Source organism: Oryzias latipes, chromosome 1, assembly GCF_002234675.1.
Source record: "Oryzias latipes chromosome 1, ASM223467v1".
Lineage (NCBI taxonomy): Eukaryota > Metazoa > Chordata > Actinopteri > Beloniformes > Adrianichthyidae > Oryzias > Oryzias latipes.
Genome location: NC_019859.2, coordinates 26,385,587 through 26,405,582, shown reverse-complemented (window position 1 = coordinate 26,405,582; position 19,996 = coordinate 26,385,587). Strand labels below are relative to the sequence as shown.

General features: G+C 39.6%; 1 protein-coding gene and 1 long non-coding RNA gene across 2 annotated transcripts in view; one reads left to right on the top strand and one right to left on the bottom strand.

The window, feature by feature from the left end:
* The window catches only part of LOC101160457 (protein phosphatase 1 regulatory subunit 29-like), a 126,589-nt gene that overhangs the window by 4,302 nt on the left and 102,291 nt on the right, over positions 1-19,996 (top strand). The gene's annotated exons all lie outside the window — the stretch shown is intronic.
* On the bottom strand, positions 12,524-13,173 carry LOC110013462. The gene is made up of 2 exons (XR_002288593.2): positions 12,911-13,173; positions 12,524-12,833 (listed from the first exon to the last, which is right to left on the bottom strand). It is a non-coding gene; the product is annotated as an uncharacterized LOC110013462 (long non-coding RNA).

The window sequence follows — 19,996 nt, the reverse complement described above, 5'->3', positions numbered from 1 at the left end:
CATTTCTGCATGCATTACGAGCGGCCAACGTGAATTTCCACCAGTTTGTGTGTTTGAACGTACGTAAATAAATGCAATTAACCGCCTTTATAATATGTACAATCGTGTTTTAAGAATTTTCTTTAGGAAAATGGTCCCTTTTATATATGGCTACAGGAGAAAAGGGCAGACTGAGCAAAGCTCCTGAATGTAACATTAGTTATATTCTACAGTCTCTTGGAAATGAAGTTTAACTGTACCTGTCATTTATTGATCAATGGTTTATTGTTATTTGTAAAATTATATCACAATTTAAAATATATAATTTATCACACCTAGGTTCCACAGATATTGTTTAATAACTGTTGTGTATTTATGCTCAGTCTCACACAACTCAAGGAGTGTATAGTCTCAGGTGGGTTAAACATGGAAAGTAAAACCCCTGACCTCATGCTAGACGTGCATGTGTGGGTTTTCTCCGGACCTTCCTCCCAGCGTCCAAAAACATGCTTAAGAAGGGGTGGGCAATTCCAGGCCTCAAGGGCCGGTGTGTCTGCATGATTTCCAGATAGTCTTGCCCTACTCACGACTGATTACCTGGTTCAGGCGTGTCCAGCCAATCAGGTATGTTGGAAAACATGCAGGAATGCAGCCCTCAGTGCCCACCTCTGCTCTAAAGTGTCCATAGGTGTGATGTAAGAATATATGGGTGTGTGATTGTGGTCCTGCGACAGGCTGGCGAGCTGTCCAGGATGTCCCCTGCCTTCACCAGCAAGTGACAGGGATGGGCTGCAGCAGCCCCGTGACCCCAAAAGGAATGAAACAGAATAGAAGATGAATTAATGTAATGCTACAGTCATATAGCATTATACATATACAAATATAGACCAAAAAAAGTAGAAAAAACAAAAACAGCAGACACTGAGATTTACTGTTCCTCAAAACATACATACAACTTTAATTTTTGATTATCCATAACTTCTGTGCAAAATGCTTCACAGTCGCTGAAAAACTGAAATGAAAAAAACAAAAGCTCCCTCAGTTCCAGCAATCTCTCGTCATCTTCGCTCATGAGGGAGCAGTTTTGGAGCTCTTTAAGAATCTCCTTCTGTTCTCCTTCATCCACAGAACATCAGGCAGGAAACATCTTCCTTTAAAGGACTGCAACTGGCACCATTTGGCTGCCTCAATGATGCCCTGTAGGAAGGCATCTTCTTCCTGCGTAGAAAAAAAAAGTCATTCTTAGAGTAGATACTGGAGATGGCAACAAATGTTGAGTTCTGAAGTATCCATGCATTCCTTCCTGTCCCACTGCTGGTTGTCATGTCACATTCCCCTACAAAGAGAATAGAATGAAAATGACAAGATTAGACTAAAAAAAAGATACTGGACATCCCATTTCCTAAACTTTTATAATAAATACAATATTATACTATTTTTGAAGGGGCATCTCAGGTCACCTAAATAATCTATCATAGACTGAAAGCATGCAGAGAAAAACTATACGTGTATGTGTACAACAGCTCTAGCTTCAATAGTACCTTCTGAGATGGATTCAGAATGCATCTTTTTTAGTGAAGCATCTTCATCCTGAAAGTGCCAGAGGAATTAACAACAGCCTCAAAGAAGAGTTTCAATGTGTGCCTCAATAATTAAATGAGCTCTTCTCACCTGGAGTTTCTGCTCCTCCCGACGCCTTTTTCTGGCCTGCATTCTTTCTTCTTCAGACCTTGGTGAATCAATGAAAATGAATGTTCACCATCAAAATGTTAATAGAAGGTCAATCCACAGAGTTTTCAGTAAAATATGTATTAAAAAATTAAGGATTTTAAAAAGTGTGATCATATAAAGAGCACTTACGGTATTGGAAAGTTCGTTATGAGGTGAAGACTCCACCATCTTCTACTTTGCTGCATGTTTTCCTTTGAAGAAATAAATACAGAGTAGGTCAGTTTGTTCTTCAACCCAAAAGTGTCTTGAATTCACTTGACACAAACTGACCAGAATTTACACACACCTCATTTAGTCCCCGTGACAATGTACAGAGCGTACTGAAAGTCAAAAAGTACATGTTAATATATAGAATACATGTGACATTTCTGAATGTTATCTTTATATACCATGGGCACAAATACGTTTTTAGTCCTTAATTTTTTGTTTTCACTTTTTAATGAACACACAGCAGCCAGTCAGAATAGAGTTTTCACCCAGCGCATGGTATAATTCATGTTACAAAATCATGTTAAAAGCCAGGGCAGTACATATACATAGTCCCACACCAAAGTTTTTAGGGATTAGGGTGGGAATTCTAACACAGCCTACATGTACCTTTGTGTTTCCCGGTGAAGGGGTTCCCATGTCATGTGGAGGGCCACAGCAGGCTCTGCATCCTTCTTGTTTCAGCAAAATGGTCAATGGAAAACGTTGTTTAGTTTTTTCGGCGTTGGTTTGTCATCGTCGACTAAATCTGTAACGTGTCTCTATATAAAGACAGAAATAATAACAAAGTTTTACAGATTGTAAGACACAAATAACTTGACAGAAACTTCCAGAGGAGAACCGCGGCACAAGCTAAACTAGCTTTGTGTAATTAAGCTGAACCACGTAATTAGAACGGCAGGAAAAAAAGCACAATACATTTGAAAATACGAAATAACAGCCTCATCTGCAGTGTAACGGAATAATTGTGTTGGAAAAGCGAGCAATAATCACAATAAAAGTTTTCTTTTCATTAACTTACCGTATTTTTTTGATGCGTTCCTCCATTTAGAAAATGTGGAAACAAAGAAGAACTGCACTGACTTCGTCTTCTTCTTCTTGTAGTTAAATGGCGGGAGGCAACAACGACGAAGTGCATTACCGCCACCTACGATGTTGGAGTATGGGTCGGAGTGGGGACTACCTCACAAAAAATAAAAAAATAAAAACAAAAAAAACACCTATATTCTCCTTCATAATCTGTTCTGCTCAAAAAACCTATAATTCCGGCATTTAAATCTTCCTCCCCTCCCAAGAACTTCTTCAAACATAGCCGTTCACCCTCTGGCAACCGTACTCTATTCTCCAGCTGTCGTCTTTCTTCCCCATACAATTCACAATAACACAAAATGTGCTCCACGGATTCTTCCCCTTTCCTGCAATCACAACTTCACTGAGGAAGGGGGATCAAATGCACGGGCTAAACGTGGGCGGGGTTAACATTCCACAGTGTGTTCACACTCCTCAGCGTTCCAGCATTCCACTATGTTGAGCAATTCTGCAGGCTGAAGGCTCCATTCTTTTGCAAATATTTTTTAAGACAGTCTGCATGCCTGATTACTTGATTGTATACACCTGTGGCCAGGAAAAGTGATTGACCACCCGATTCTGATAATGTGTGAGCGAATACGCGAATAAAGTGTGCGAACAATTATTCAGAAAACCATAGCACAACGAGCATGCTATCAAAGGCTGAATGGAGACAGTATGAACATGCTGATATGAACGTAGCCTGCAATGCAAAAGCCTATGGAGCAGTCCAAATGCTGTTTTGAGATAAATTATACATTATTAACTAAATAGTCAACTGGTTCTAGGTAAAGTTTACCATAAAAAGTGTTTCAACAGTCTCAACACTGACCCATTGACCACAGTCAATTACTGGTTTTGCTCTCGAAGTTTGAAAGCTTTTCATCAGTTAGGTCCTGCAGCATTAAAGGCTAATGACTTAGAAATGTCAGTCATAGACAGAGTCAGTGTTATTGAACTGCTATTCACACTGACTGTGTGACTGTAAGATATGGAGGTTTGCTATGAGCACAAAAAGACAGGCTAAGGATACCCTGCTGTGCCTTGCTTCATGGCAAGAAACTTGAGTAATTGTCTGAGCCAAATGTTAAAAAAAGCTGGAAATACAGCTAGAAAATGAAAGGAACTATGATGAACAAAATAAAGGACCTGTATAAGAAAAATCAAAAGAGCAGAGTGGGAACATACATAAGTCAGAAAGGACTCTGAGAGTGTGTGTGGAATGAGGCATGAAGAATTGAAAGTACGATAAGAATTGGACTCAGAATTACCATTCTTGCTCTACTACTTTTTTATTAACATTCTTTCTAATCCAAAGTTTTTCATAACATTTCTGATGTAGCACAAGTTTTTCAAGTTATAAACTGACCTACCGAGATGCCGAGATGCCTCGGTAAAAGGTGGCCACATATTGAATTTGCAAAACGTTTGAATTGACAGATTCTCCCAAGCCAGCATTCAGTGATATAGAGGTGTGACACCCTGACATGTTCCCTCCTGATTTGAGAGAGTAGTTTCCATAGAAATGTAGACGGGCCAATCACAACATGAGGTCTTCTGGTTCCAACATGGCGAAGGTTGTGGAAAATGGCTACTGAATTGACATCATTTGTTTGGAACCGGAGGCAAAGCATTTTCTATGGGTGATGTCACACGCGGGCCTTCCAGTTATCTTTTTATGCAGTCAATGACATGGAGCAAAAGGAAGAGTGAGAGGAAAATAAATAAAGAACAGAAGGGAGGGAAAAATAAAGGAATGGCAGTGAAACTGATTGAAGATTTTATACTAAGCTATAAAAATTGGTAAACTTTATCATTTTACTGTGTTCTCCTAAATAGTCAGCCAGAGTCAGCTTACATATTGGGGTTACATCTATCTGCAGCAGGAAAAATAAACAAATATAAATTATACCATATAACATGTCCACTTAATTTTATTTCAAACTACATTTGTTGTCAATTCCAGTGCAAGACATACTAATGATATGTAGTCTGCTGGCAAAGCTGATCCTGGCTGGTCTCTACATAAAATCCATGAAATTAACACAGCTTCCTGACACTGCATTCTGTGGTGGAAGCTACCATGTATTAGGATAACATGTTGGTATCACATGAAGTAGTGAATTTCCGTCCCAACCATTAAAAACTCATGCTAACCAAACATATACCTGTCAAAGAATTACCTGCGTTGTTACCAGGGCAACAGCCGCACTTAGAATATGCTGATTACTTTGGGTCATTTGACCGAAATGTAATTTTGTCGAGTTTTACACTGTGCTGTTTAAGTATTTTTTTGGCGCTCAACTCCTTCTACAATTTTTCAGCTTATATAGCCATTCAACTATTAAAATGTCTAGCTTTGGTCCTCGTGGTCCTTCAAATCCTCAAAATTATTAAGATATTCCAGGATTAGATGGATTGTGTGTCCAGTCAACTGTATCTGGTTGGAGGTGCATTGACATGACACGTGAGCTTTGGTGCACAATTTCACTGGTTTGAGACCCGAAGCTGGTCTTTTTCACAAAAATATCTTCTTTGTTATTGTGCTGTTTTCACTTTATTTATGCTCAACTTTGATCATTTATTTATGTATTTATTGTGCCAATCATTACCCTTTAACTTTCATTTTAATTCAATAATATCGCATTCAACTCAGCATTTTCTTCTGGAAATGCAGCTACCACTAGTTGGTTGAATGCTAACCTATTGTTTTCCTATTTCTCTTTATTAATTTTTTTATTATAGTATCTTCTACAATTATTTAATGCTTAACTCCTACAACTTTTCCTCTGTCCTCCACTTGTTACCTATATTAATGGCACCTGTTTGAACTAGTTATCTATATAAAAGACACAATGTAACAAGCTCTACCATCAGTAACACACAACGCCAAAATAGAACTTGTGGTATTAACTCTACTTGTCGTGTTTGGAGAAGAAAGAATGCTGAGTTGCATCCAAAGAACACCATACTGGAAACCATGGGGGTGAAAACATCATCCTTTGGGGCTGCTTTTCAGCAAAGGGACCAGGACAACTGATCCGTGTAAAGGAAAGAGTGAATGGGACCATGTATCTTCAAATTTTGAATAAAAACCTCCCTCCATCAGTATGGGGATTGAATATGAAACATGTCTGGGTCTTTCAGCATGACAACAATCATAAATACACTGGCCGGGTAATAGATACTTTTTTGCCCAACTGGAGGAGTAATTAATAATTGCGGTTTGTGAACAGACGAAATTAAATGACACCAAGTCTTTAATATATTGGGATAGAGCTGTCAAATAAAAAGCCTGGAACCAAGAATCAAAAGATTTGCACAGCTTTGACATATCGCACAAGCCTCTTCTAACTGGAGGTGACAGACATCCACTAGTTAACAGTAGCAAAAGAAAAAAAAGAAAGAAGAAGAAGCCCCTCCCTGTTTGTCCAGTTTAAACGCAATGGGCAAAATGTGCATTCAAAAATGCGCCTTACATGCCCATGTGTGTCTGTAGCTTTACAATTATGTTGGGTCTGCTGTAACAAGTCTAGTATAAATTGACTACAGATTGTTCAATACAAGGCAGCACAACTTTAAAAAAGATCCTCTGGAACCACCCATATTCCCCTATTTTTTATCACTTCAATGGTTATCAGTCAAAGTTATTTGTATCATGGCTAGGTTAACTAGGTATACTTGTAAATTTCACTGAAGGCATGAAGAGATGTGTAATTCACTTTAAAGATACTTTTTGTTTTAAAATATTGAATTTCAGGGCTTTCATGTTTTTTAGCATTAATCTTTCTTCCTTCACTTCCTTGCTGTTTGTGGTATTTGCTGCTGTCTTTAAAAACCTTACCATGAGATTCAGTTTTGTCTTAGCTGACAAAACATACAACAATGTGGGAAGGATACAGTAATGTAGTCAGGAAAATGAAAAATGGCTTTATAAAAAATACAGTCGGGAGAAGAAGAAGAAAGATGGAAGGAAACTTGACAAGTCCTGCATTCTATGCATCAGTAACCTGAGGAGATTGCAGTCATTAGCCTTTTACATTATCCGTCAACCACACTGCTGATTTACTAATGACAGTTTTATTACTGAAAAAAGGGGAAAAAAGATGAGGGGTTGCTGTCAGGATATTTTGATAACACAAGAGATGGATGTAGAAGCCTCGAGGAAGGATATTACTTGGCTGGCACAGCCCATGAACTGCACTCATGAGGGTTATTTAAAAAATGTCTCACTATAATTGCAAGGGTTCCATTATTTCTATTTTTCCATTATTTTTCTTTTTTTTTCTTATGTTGCTCTGAAATGTAAAAAAAAGAAGCCTCCCAAACTTTGTTTTTTTATTTTGTTTTCAAAAGTCATTCTGAATTGTCTTCACGTTAATTTCTTTAGCTAGAAGCTGTAGGAAACTGAGAGTTTAGGAACCTGTGAAACCCCACTGTAATTTATTTATACAATAACCAAATTTTAAGATTCCGGATCTGTGAAGGTCATGCAACTAATGTGCCACAATTGAGAACAAATTATGCTTTAGAAACACTAATTTGTATCTGTGAATTTTTTTGAGCATATGTAAAATAAAGCTACATCAAAACATTTCTAAAAGTTGCAAACAAAATCACATAGAAAAGCATAATTCTGTTATTTATGAGTACAGACAAATTTAATCCTACATGAATGTGACCTAAAAATCTTTTCTAAACTCAAAACATATTTATAAGTGTAGAAATTTCTTTTTTACCTAAGGATGAATGTTTTCAGGTGCAAAAAACAACTTCTGTGAACATCATTTTGAATATATACTTGAAGCTGGAGGAAAATCCAAGTATTTTTTGCACAACAGAGAAACTACCACTGTATAGCACACTATGCTGCAAAAAAATCCAAGCAGCCTTATGTTGTGCTTTGGTTGTTGTAAAACTTGAAAATGTCGCCTCATGGGCAACAACTGTAAAAACACCTTTTTCAGCTACTAGCTTTGTGCTTTGTTTCAAATTTAAATCTGATGACGAGCCATGTTTACAACACTTCTTGTGGACCCCCTTTTCCCCTGGGTGTCCTCCTCCTGGGCGGGTATGGCTTGCCTCTGCCTTGCTCTTTCCTGGACCAACTGTAGGCCGGGTGGGTGGCTACCTGAAGCGTGGGGCGGGTCTCCCTTGGGGGGGTCCTGGCTCTTACCTGGGATTGGGGTGGGGGATGCCCAGAACTCCTGGGTGGTGGTGAGGTGCTCGTTTGGGGCTGTGGGTGCTTTTCTGGGGCGGAGCCCCGCGTTGGGCCCTCCCGGCGCGGTGGGGGGGGGCTACTCTTCTGGGTGGGCTGGTGCTTGCACTTTCTGTCCCCCCATGCCTCCCTGCTCTCTGGATTTGGGGGCCCCCGTGGCAATCCTGCTGGCCCTGGCCTGGGTGGCGGATGTGATCGCCCGGGGGGCGGTTGTTCTCTATCTGCTACAGTGCAGGTGTTGGGGGGGTTCTAGCTGCCGCTGCTCTCGTGGCCTTAGTGTGGGGATGACTGGGCACTCTCCCTCCTTCTTTTTACATTCCTACATCCATTTTAGAAGAACAAACACTTACTTCAGCACAGGTGTTAGCTCACTTTTGTATAACTTTGCGTGATTGAATGAAATATTTCACACTAGTTTGGTTTGAATGCATAAGTATGTGTGTGAACATTATTTATATTGTGTACATGTTGACATGTGAACATTTTTTGAGCCAACAGGTATGTTAATAACATCTGAGTGTGTGTGTGGACAGGCCCCGCCCTTATAGACTTGAATTACATCTGAACCAAACTGTAATGATTATAACCATCCAGCAACTTGTTGCTTTATGCTGCTTCATGGTTTTACCCCCCCCCTCCCCCTTCCATAATCACCCTCCTATTCCCCCCTCTCTAACATTTCTCTCTTTTTATCTCTCCTTTCCTTTTCCGTCCAGTCCAACACAAAAAAATTTCAAATATGATTCAAATGAATAAAGTTTGGCCTCGATTACAAAAGGGGTTTATTCAGACATACTTCTAGTTTGTCAGAAGATTCATAACCCCCTGTTGTTAAAGTAAAATATGTCCAACACAGAAACACAAGAGGCCTTCAGCTCTCATCTGTTTTCCCAGTTGTTGTTAAAAAAAAAAAAAAATAGTCCCCAGCAGACGACCACTCCGGCCCACTGGGGTGTTTATTGAGGCCTAGATCACCCTGCGTGCCTCCGTGGTTGTGGCCTGATGGACCCGAACTCAATGAGGCAGCTGTGTTTTCCTGTAGCACGCAATTCTCGAGTGCTGGCCATGGAGCCAGCAGCGCTTAAGAAATGCCATGGTCCCCCCATTGCACAGTTTAAAGCAGAGCATGAAAAACGATAGTCGCTGCTTTCTGCTTTTGTAATAAAACGCCTCATCTGTTAATACTAAAGTATCTGCTCACATGCATTTGTGTACTCTTACTGTGTAGTTGTTGAATTAACAGTACATAGCCATTTTTATGTACTAATAGGTCATAATACTATGTTTATTTTATATATATATATATATATATATATATATATATATATATATATATATATATATATATATATATATATATATATATATATATATATATACATATAGGTAGATCTTTGAGACATTGCAAAAGCAAGGAGGGGCTTCTTCTTTTTCTTTTTCATGAAGTGGTGCAAATCTCGTAAATCTTCCTCCAGGCATTTTTTTTCACAGCTCTAGTCCGATATATGAAAGTCTTGATATATCATATAATTCCAGCTAGGTACAACCCACAATTAATAATTTCTCCTCTATGACCAATTTTCAAAGGGTAGACACATCCATGAATGAAAAGAGACAATCAAATCCGAGTCCCTGATTGGTCAAAGTTTTACCTGGCTTAACTTTCAATGCGCTCTCAATGGCCACATGTCTTAGACACAGAGCCCCAAAACGTTCATAGCGGTCCTGTTCATATGCATAGCTACGTCTGAACGCAAAGGCCGGAAATGTGCATTCTTACATCAACTTTTCATTGGACGCAGTTGCTTCAGCGCATGTTGCTGAGGACTGTATGAACGTAGCTTTACAATCAACCACTTTTTTAGATATTTTTATCTTCACAGGGAAACTTCCTTCAAGCACAATTGACAAAGGACAGAAATGTTTCCCAATGAGTACGTGTAAATCAACTAACCCTGCAGCTGTACCACCACTATACTCCACTCAGTTTATGATGCTTTGAGTTTTTGTGACATACTGAGTCCTCATAACAAATTGGAAAATCAAAACAAGCCAAATTTCTGAGGAAAAACAACTGCTGCAAAATACCTCCCAAAAAATACAGGGTAGAACTTAAAGTTTGAACTTTGTGTAATGCTGTAATTAAGATTAAATGTAAAAAAAAAAATCAACAAAAATACAATGGATTTTCTGCAGTTTTAAAATATTAGAAAAAAATCCTCCAAATGGAATATTTGAATGAAAAATGTACTTCTAAAAAATGTAATTTTCAGTTTAAGGGATTTTATTTCTTTTTCTTTGATAACTTTCTTCTATGTCTGTCTAGCGTTCACAGATACTTTCTGCAGAATTGCAATTGTTCCCTTAGGCAAAAGCTTAGTGTTCCATGCCCCACAAAATCCCCTATATGGTAAAAAGTAGCTACTTTCTCTGGTATAACAGCCTGTTTGTAGCAGTTTGAAGTTACTTGTTCGCTTACAAAGAAACTTCAGCTACACGCCTAACTGGATTAGACTAGAGAGTTCCCTTACAACACTGCTGCAAGGTAGCAGAAATACTCACACTGGTTCTCCGCTCTCATGGCACAAGCGCTTGTGTGTGCTTTTGTTGAAGTTTAAATAAACATGTCAAACAGAAACCTTCTGGTTGCATCTAAATTTTCCACCCATTGAGAGATTTGTTGCGTGATGATGCAATGTAATGATAGTTTACTTACCTTTTGCAGGTATATCACAGTTTTTTTCATAGATTGGCCAGGGGTCCGACCTTTATCCAGGGGCAACTTATTTTTGTTATTTAAACATAAATAGGCTCATATATTTGTTATTGTCCCACTAGCAACTGTTTGTCCACCGTCATTTAGATGCAGCTCCTGCAGTATAAGGTATCGCCGTAGCAAAGAAATATATATATATTGATGCTTTCGTAGAGCTCTTTAAGATAAATAAATGTAATCTTTCAACATCATCTGTATCTTCAAGATATACAGTCAAATCCACCATATAGTGATGAGGCTAAAAACTTCAGACAGTAGCTTCTCCACACGCAACTTAATGCATTGAGCATTAAATTTGGCGTGCGTCAAAAGAAGCAGTGGACATGAATTTAACGCATGAATCGTGTGAATGCAGCATTATGCCGGGCTTGGCAGATTTGTTCATCGTTGTTGGACTTTCATGTTAAAAGTGCGACTTATACTCCAGAGCAACTTATCTATTTATATATATATATATTTTCTTCTTTAGTATGCTTCTTTTGGCTCCTGCAACCTATACCCCAGAGCTACCTATACTCCAGAAAATCACAAAAAGAAAAGAACAGATTTTCATGTTTATGCTCAATAGTCAAGAGTTTTCTCTTTATAGTTTTTATTGTTGTGGAGTGTGCACATCTCTCATAAGCCACAACATACCAGCAGTGGAGGTTCTGCACTAACTTATTCCCCGGCTAAGTGACCCCTGGGTGGGTCTTCGTAAAACGAATCAAAGCGACTTTATTTTATTTTAAAAGTTGTTATTGTGAAAATCGTTTTTAGGTCTTAGAAAACATTAAATACTAAATCATAGAATTCGTCACTGGGATCACTCTAAAATATTTGGCATTTTCCTAATTTTGTGGATCACTAACAGTAAAAATCCTCCAATAAATTTCAGGACATTCATACACAAATGATTTATTGTTTATTTATGATCTCAAAAAACACAGCTGTTTTACTGCCTGCATTACCTGCTGTACTGCTGTCAAATAGGTAACTAACACCAACTAAATGATAGGCAGACATAAAAAATACATTTTATATTAAAATAAAGACACGTAATAAAAACCGCTACTGCACACCAGACTGTGTGTGTGAGAGATTGTCTGCTTGAGGAAGCATGCGATTACACTTCATCATCATCATCCTGGTCTTCAGAAATCCTGAGAACTGTCCTTTGAGTGTACCTGAGATAGGGACAGGTATAAATATAAGTTTAAGTTAAAGTTCAATCTTTTTATTTATTTTTTTAAACTTGACTGTATGAAAAATAAAGCTTGTAAAAATACAGTATTCAGATTACTGATGAACTTATATATCAATTATATGCTAATAAGAAATTTACAAATGTTTAATAAGTATGAATATTTAAACTTATTTTAAGCAGTAAAGAGGAAACTTTGAAACACATTTCCACCATTTCCAAAGATGTTGGATTATGTACTGTCGAGCTTTCACACGATAAAGTTACACATATACAACTGCAATAACACAATCACAAACTGCTCGCACATTCTCAGCACACAAGAAAATATTGGCAGTGCACGCACACAATGAATTTACATACTACTCACACATATTTACATCAAAAACAAAGTTAGAAACTCAACTTCATTAGAGATGTGGCATTCACGAACAAACCGAACGGTTTATTAACATGAACGATCAAAATGGACTTGCGGTTTGGCTGGGAACTATTCTTTATTTACTTTCCTAAACCTGTCATGGCGTCGTGGACGCGGCAGACCCAGAAGCTGTAACCCGGAAGTAACTCTCGGACAGGATTAGCTTGAAGGTGGTTTATTTTCTTAGAGGAGAATAAACAGTTTCAAGGTGCGTGGAGTAATCCTCGGGTGAAGGTCTGACGTCACCGGAGATGTGGACGACGAGAACTGGTGGAGTATTTCCCACGAGCGAGGTGATCCGTGGATCCAGCGACGTGGACGTCGAGGACGGCAAAACCAACTTGAGGAAGGCGTGGGCGCCGAGGACGGCGAAACCAACTTGAGGAAGGACGTGAGCGCTGAGGACAGCGAGACCAGGGTGAAGAGAAGCTCTGGATGAAGGAACCAGCGTGACCAATGGTAAGTGGACCTGAGGGTGAGCACAAGAGTCGTGAGCAAAAACAACTTAGCTTGGTTAGCGAAGTTTAAAAGGCCAGACGTATGCACCGGAGTGAGTATAACAAACTGGCGCTGGATACTGAAGAGAAGAACCCTTATGAAGGCAGGCAGGAGATGAGGAGATGCAGGACAGCTGGTTCCAATCAGCAGAGCAGGAGCAGGTGAGCTGGGAGGGGGAGGTGGCTGACACAGGCACCGTGACAAAACCTTCCTTCCATGGGTTTCACATGTGCATATAAATGCTCAAATAAGCTCATCCTTCTTATTTCAGATCCAAAAACTATTGTTTACGTGAGAATCTAGCAAAAAAAGGGAGAAAATAGAAAAATTAGCCACCGCGTTACCTCCACATGTGCTGGTTGACTGAAAATAATAATCCAGTCGCCTTTGAATTTTAAGCAGCCTCTAAAAAGTTTTATCACTCAGATTTTATCATCTGATTAATTTGCTAAACATTGGAAGACCAGGCATACTTACAACTGATTATATTAAGATCATAGTCACAACTGTCCTCATGGGTGGATATGGACCGTCTGTGGGCAAAAAAGAGCTAAACAGGTTTTTGGAAACCATGTGGTCCACAATATATATAAAGTTGTGGATCAATCAGTGAGCCCATACAGTGAAAATGTTCATGCACATTTTTTTGTATGAACACTTAAACAACACAACAGGGTTAAGAAGGGGGAAGTGGGTTAGTGTTAGTCACGCAAGCACATCATGTAGTTTTTTGTTTTTTTAATCCCCCCCAAACCCTGTGCCCGTTAGTGCTGTTCACGTGATAAGTGCACTTGTCTTGTGGTCAGCATGACTGTGACTCTTGTGCATCCTATGGGTACTTTATGGAATAAGAGCACCTTGGAAGAGCATCACCCGGACGTCACAAGTGCGTGCAAATTTTATTCAATTGACGCATGAACGTGAGGGTTTTAAAAGTGGAAGCATGAAACATGGGTTTATGGGCGTTTACATGGACTCTTCATTGAAAGTGGCTGCTTGAACACAAGTTGCCACGGCTGGTGTGAATGTAGCCACCGGTCCTGTGTACGACCCTCGGTGGGCCTGAACAACCCAAAACCTACATAAGTGCACTCTTACCAATGGGCTTAAGTAAGAGTAAAATACTCTACTTAAATACTAACCTAGAAGTAAAATAAATAAAATAATAGTTACATCTACATACATAATTGATCATCTTAGCTGCTTTAAGAATATTACAACAAACTTCACCTCAGTTTTACCCCAATTTGTCAAGTTTCTAAAGTAACCAAGAGCAGAAAAAGAAAAGTATATGCATGTGTGAAAAGGAGAGAATGAAAATTCCAGTATATAAAAACAGATAATTACCTAAAGCACCTTCCCACAGTGATCTAGTCCATCTTTCTTACTTCTTCTGATCCTGAGTTATAAAACCTTGAAGCAGCACCTCTTTTCCAGCACTTACTTTGTTTCTTTACTGTACCCTTTGTGTTTTTTTCCCTTTCTTCTACAGTATTTTATTAAACAAAATGAACATCCAAGTGAGGGAGAGGGAAATATAGGAGAGAATGAGGGAGACAGAATTGCAGGACTTCATCTCTTTTCTCCCCTGGCATTTTAATATTTAATCCACACATGACATTTTTTGTGTCGTTCAGTGGCTAAATATGACTCAGAGATCATCTCTTCTCTCGCCACTGTTTTATTATTTTTCCACTGCCTCTCAGCCCCCCTCAACCCAATCTTTTGTCTTTGCATTTGTTTATTTCACATGCTTTCACAAGAAGTTGCTGCTTTATCTGCTGCAGCGTGCTAATTGACACCTGGATGGCGGGGGGACACTGTGAGAGTCACATTCTTTGATTTCTCCAGTGTGTTCAATACCATCCAGCCTGGTTACTGGGTGAGAAGCTGCGGCTGGTGGGTGTAGACGGGTCCTTGGGCTCCTGGATCACTGACTACTTGTCGGACAGGCCGCAGTTTGTGCGGTTGGGCAGTGTCCTGTCTGATGTGGGACGAGCAGTGTGGAGCAGGGCACTGTGCTCTCTCCTGTCCTGTTCACTTTGTACACCAGTGACTTCCGGTACAACTCAGAATCAAGTCATCTCCAGAAGTTTTGTGACAACTATGCGGTTGTCGGCTGCATTAATGGCGGGCAGGAGGAGGAGTACAGGGAACTTGTGGATACATTTGTGAGGTGGGCTGGAGTAAATCACCTGCTGCTGAACATGGAAAAGATCAGAGAGATGGTGATGGAATTCAGTAAGAAACGACCAGCTTCCCAGCCTCTCAGCATCTTGGGCAGGGATATAGCAGCGGTAGAGGAGTACAAGTATCTGGGAGTAACCATTGACAACAGGCTGAGCTGGAAGACCAAGAGCACTGCCGTGTACAAGAAGACCAGCAGCAGACGCTACCTCCTGAGGAAACTAAGGTCCTTGAATGTGTGCAGCAGGATGCTTGGGATGCTCTACCAGTCTGTTGTCGCCAACACTCTGTTCTACATGGTGGTCTGCTGGAAGGGGCAGCATAGCTGCTAAGTACACTAAGGCTACGTTCAAACTGCAGGGCTTAATGCTCAATTCCGATTTTTTGAAAAAATGTGATTTTTTTTGCAAGGTAGTTCACATTTCCAGATAAGTGCGAACTTTTGTGATCTCCTGTGTGACAGTGAAATGACCCAGACATTAACATTAACAATGGATGTCAACAACAGTGTTGTCAACAGCGGAGCTCTTTTTGCATTATTAAATTCATTTTCACAAAGGAGCCAGCACAATAACAACCTTCTCATTTTAAGAAGGCATTGTAGCCAGGATCGTCTGTACCCACTGTTGTGGAATGGGGATGTGTATGTGTTGGGGCCGTGCGTGTGTGTGTAAGAGACAGGAGAGAGCGCGTGCAGCACAGGAGGGAGTGAGAGGGGGCAGCGGAAGTGTGTTGGGGGTGCGCATTCATGTTGTGTGTTACGGGGGAAGGAGAATGGTAATAAAAGAAGGCTTCCCCCAGAAGAACTGCTATAGACTCTTTATTAACCCACCCTGGAGAATCTGAGGGTCTGAATGGGGAAGTGAACCCCAAAGGAGAATCTGCCTTCGGACCTGGGAAATGTCTCCCCCGCGCTTCTGACCAGGGTCGGAAGGAAAAAACGTCATCGCGGGACAGGGACAGGTTCCACACAGGTCCCACACCATGCTCTGCATTTTCGCTGGAAATTTTTTCAAAAACTTCCCAGTTGCGATAAGAGCCCTTGAGTTTGGCCTGAATGGAGCAGTCACCCCAAATATTAATCAAATGGGTGACCTCGCTTCCCTTCCACTGACTGGTCTTAGCAGCATCTTCCACCATGGTTGATGTCTATGTTCTCGTTCCTGCCTCCTTCAACGCAGAATGATGACTTTTGTAGCGTATCGATGACGTCGGATAAATGTGGCCTGGCCGTTCAGACGGAGGTCGCATTTCAAAAGATCAGATACGTATCGGATTCAGGACCACATACCCAAGTGGCCTGGGTCACAATTTAAAAGATTGGATCTGTGTCGTTCAGACTGTCATGAAAAGATCAGATACAGGTCGAATAGGGGCAAAAAATTCGGAATTGGGTCGTTTCAGCCTACAGTGTGAATGTAGCCTAATAGATTGAAGAAGAGCTGGCTCTGTAATTGGGTGAAAAATTGGACACATTCTAAGCTGTGATGTAGAGGAGGACTTTGAATAAGCCGTTATCCATCATGGATAATCCTGAGCATCCTCTCCATCCTGTACTTGACTGTCAGTGGAGCACATTTTCCAAGAGGCTAAGGCAGCTTCGCTTTCACACCAACTGCTGCAGGAGATCATTCCTACCTCACTCCTTCTGACTTTTTAGCTCCTCATCCATTTGCAATCGATAAACTCATTTGATGTCTGTTTTTCTAGAGCTTTTATGCGTACCAATTGTTTTTTTTTTCTTTCTGATTGTTACCCATTCTTTGTTTGTTTGTATTGAGCCTGTATGCGGACCCTGCAACAACCCAATTTTCCAAGGCTGGGATCAATAAAGCATCTTTATCTTATGAATAATCTTATGCCCTGTCTCTCTTTCCTTCATTTCATCTCACTAAAATCACAAATCAATCCTAAAAATATTTTGCTTTTAAATAACTTGCTTTTAAAATAAAAATGTCTGACTCTAAAAATGCACCTTGACACTTTTGTCTGGTGAACAAATTGCTCATTTCCTGCTGCCGTCCACTTTACATGCACACTTTTACTTCAATAGAAACCTTTATAATCAGTAGCGGTTTTAGGCACAGGCAAATTTAAAGGAGTTCTATGATTGAGTTTTTGATGTTTTATAAGACCTAAAAATGATATTCATAATAACAGGTCTTTAAAAAAATCAAATCCCTTTAATACGTTTCACAAAGATACAAACAGAACATCACACACCAAGCAGAAATGAATGTATTGCTAAAATTGATGCCAGGAGTCCAGCTCTAAAAAAGTGGACAAAAGAGCAAAGAAAATGGAAGGATTTGATTTGGTATTTCTAATTATTAAATTTCCAGACTTTGTTTTGTTCTGCATCTTGTTCATATTTGTATAATTTTGATAGAATGTATTTTCATGGGGAGCGAAATATTATACATTATTCAAGGTTCAATTTGATTTATTTTGGATTGATATTCCTGTCTGTTTTTATTCATATTTATGTTCAAAACATAAGTTTTAAAGGTTTAAACATTTTTAAAGGTTAGCTTTAGTGTGTTCAATAAGTGTTTATGTTGGATTTAGGCCCCTGTGCAAGTCAGTTTGACACCCCTGTAATACAAGTTTATAAAAATGCATGCATTTTTTGTGTAAAATGGCCATATAAAGATAGGGAACACAAAAGGCTATCGTCAAATATGTATGTGTGCGGGGGGTGGGAGGGGGTGGTGGTGGTGGTTACTCGCCCAGGGAGTAAGTTAGTGTACAACCGCCACTGTTTATAATAAAAAAATTAAGAGTCAGGCCCTTTCCGTACGGGACTGCACCTCTTGATGTTGGTGCTGTTGGCAGTTTAAATGTTCCAGACAATGTAACTCCTGTCTTCTACATCAGTGTTTTTCAACCAGTGTGCCGCGGCACACTAGTGTGCCATGGGAGATGGTCAAGTGTGCCGTGGAAAATTGCCCTCATTAACTGATCTAAAAGCATTTCCCATCTCCAGGAAATCAGCTCTTTGTTCATCCAAACAGGTCCTGATAAAACACTGAGTAGTTAGGAATATAAACAATCATAAAATCCTTTTTTCTTTGTGTTTATTTGATTCTATTAAAGACATTTTGATAAGAATGACGGTAACGCGAAATAGCTGCAGCTATAACTGTGTAAGGAAAAGTCCCGCAGCTTTTACTGTCTCCACGACTCCACCAATCATTCTTGAAGGCTTAATCACATGTCATCAGTCTGACCAATCAGAAGTGGTTAAAGTCTCCACTTCCTTGTTCCAATTTAGCTCATAACTCAGTCAGTTCCGACAAAAACACCAGCTAAAGCTCGTCTTTAGCGGTGTAACTTTCCACAGAATCCGGTATCAGACCGTGGAACAAGTGAACAAAACCATGAAGCTCAGAGACGCGAGTCTTTCTGCCGTTTTCTCGCAGTTTTCACACTACATCTCCCATGATGCATTGGCTTAAAGGGACAGCGTCTTGAAAACACAACGAACATACAGTTTTTATGTAACTTAACTTTTATTACATCTTTTAGAAAAACATCTGCAACTTCCTGCTTTTTCTGCCACAATTATCACAAAAATGCACGTCAGATTGCCGGGGGGGGGGGGGGGGGGGGGGGGCTGTAGATCAAAACAGACTATGAGTTTCTGCTTTTTTTTTTTTTTGGGATGCTGGTGTGCCGCGGGATTTTTGTCAAGGTTAAAGTGTGCCGTGGCTCAATAAAGGTTGAAAAACACTGTTCTACATCATTCAGTTAAATAATGCTCTGAACTACAGTGAGAAGTGTCTGTGCTCACAGCAGCTTGGATCTGATGCAGGGCTGGCGTGATGGGTCATTGCTTTTTGGTGCAGCACTCACCTGAAAACAATGCTGAACCTTGTCAGTCTTGTTACTCATGTGGCATAGGCACATTCTAAACAGATTTTAAGAGTTAGTGTGGATTGACAGCTGTTTACTGTGCTATTACCTGCACACCCTGTGGGCTCAGCATTCGCGAGTGGACTGGAGTGAACAGGAAATAGTCTGGGCATTGCTTGTCATATTTGTTGCACCGGTAATGTTGTGATGTTTTTGTTTTTTTAAAAACAGCATAACTATAATCAAAGTACCACTGGGAACGCTTTGACAATAGATCAAAGATTATTGGAGTGGGTTTTTAAAGTCAAGTTAGAGTATAAAAAAGAAGACAAACATACACTGACCTAAACTATAAACAACATAAAATTGAAATTCCAAATTAATGTCTAAATTCAAAAATGATATCAGTAAAAAACAACATTTTATGTTTGAAAAAAGGTGTAAACTGACAATATAGTTTAAAAGAGTCCACACATTTGCCTGGACTTAATGGTTAAATAAATGTGTATAAAAATATACTTTGAGACCGAACTTTAAATAAACAACATTTAAAAACTGTAAATTGTTGTTTAATTGTTGGCAAAACAGGCAGAAAGGACCATAAGGGAAAAAGTTATAACTTTGATTTGTCAGTAAATACAGTGGGCCATTTGTTTTTGTGCACTATTTATCTTTTAGCTAAAGATACACATCCATGCAAGTTAAGCTGTTTCCTCCTAATAAACCTGTTCTTCTGGACCCATGCACTGTTAATACAAACATTTGTAAATCTTGGTCCAACTTTGCCACCTTGTTTAAATTACCTCAGTCATTTATTAGAAAATGTTGCAGCACAGCAGCAATTGCTCTAATCATCCCATTCTGATTACGCAGCTTCAGTGTATGTATTATGCAGAGGAATGCCTGCAATTTCTCTTTTAACAGTTCACACGTACCTTTGTGCATGTATGAGATGTGTATGTGTCCATTAATCCAGGTTTATGCTAACAGAGAAGTTGTTGGGAGAAGCAGGATGAATCCCTTAGGAAAACCTTTGTCTCAATAGTGTGACAGCATAGAAACATTACTCACACCTTTATCAACCTCTGTCTC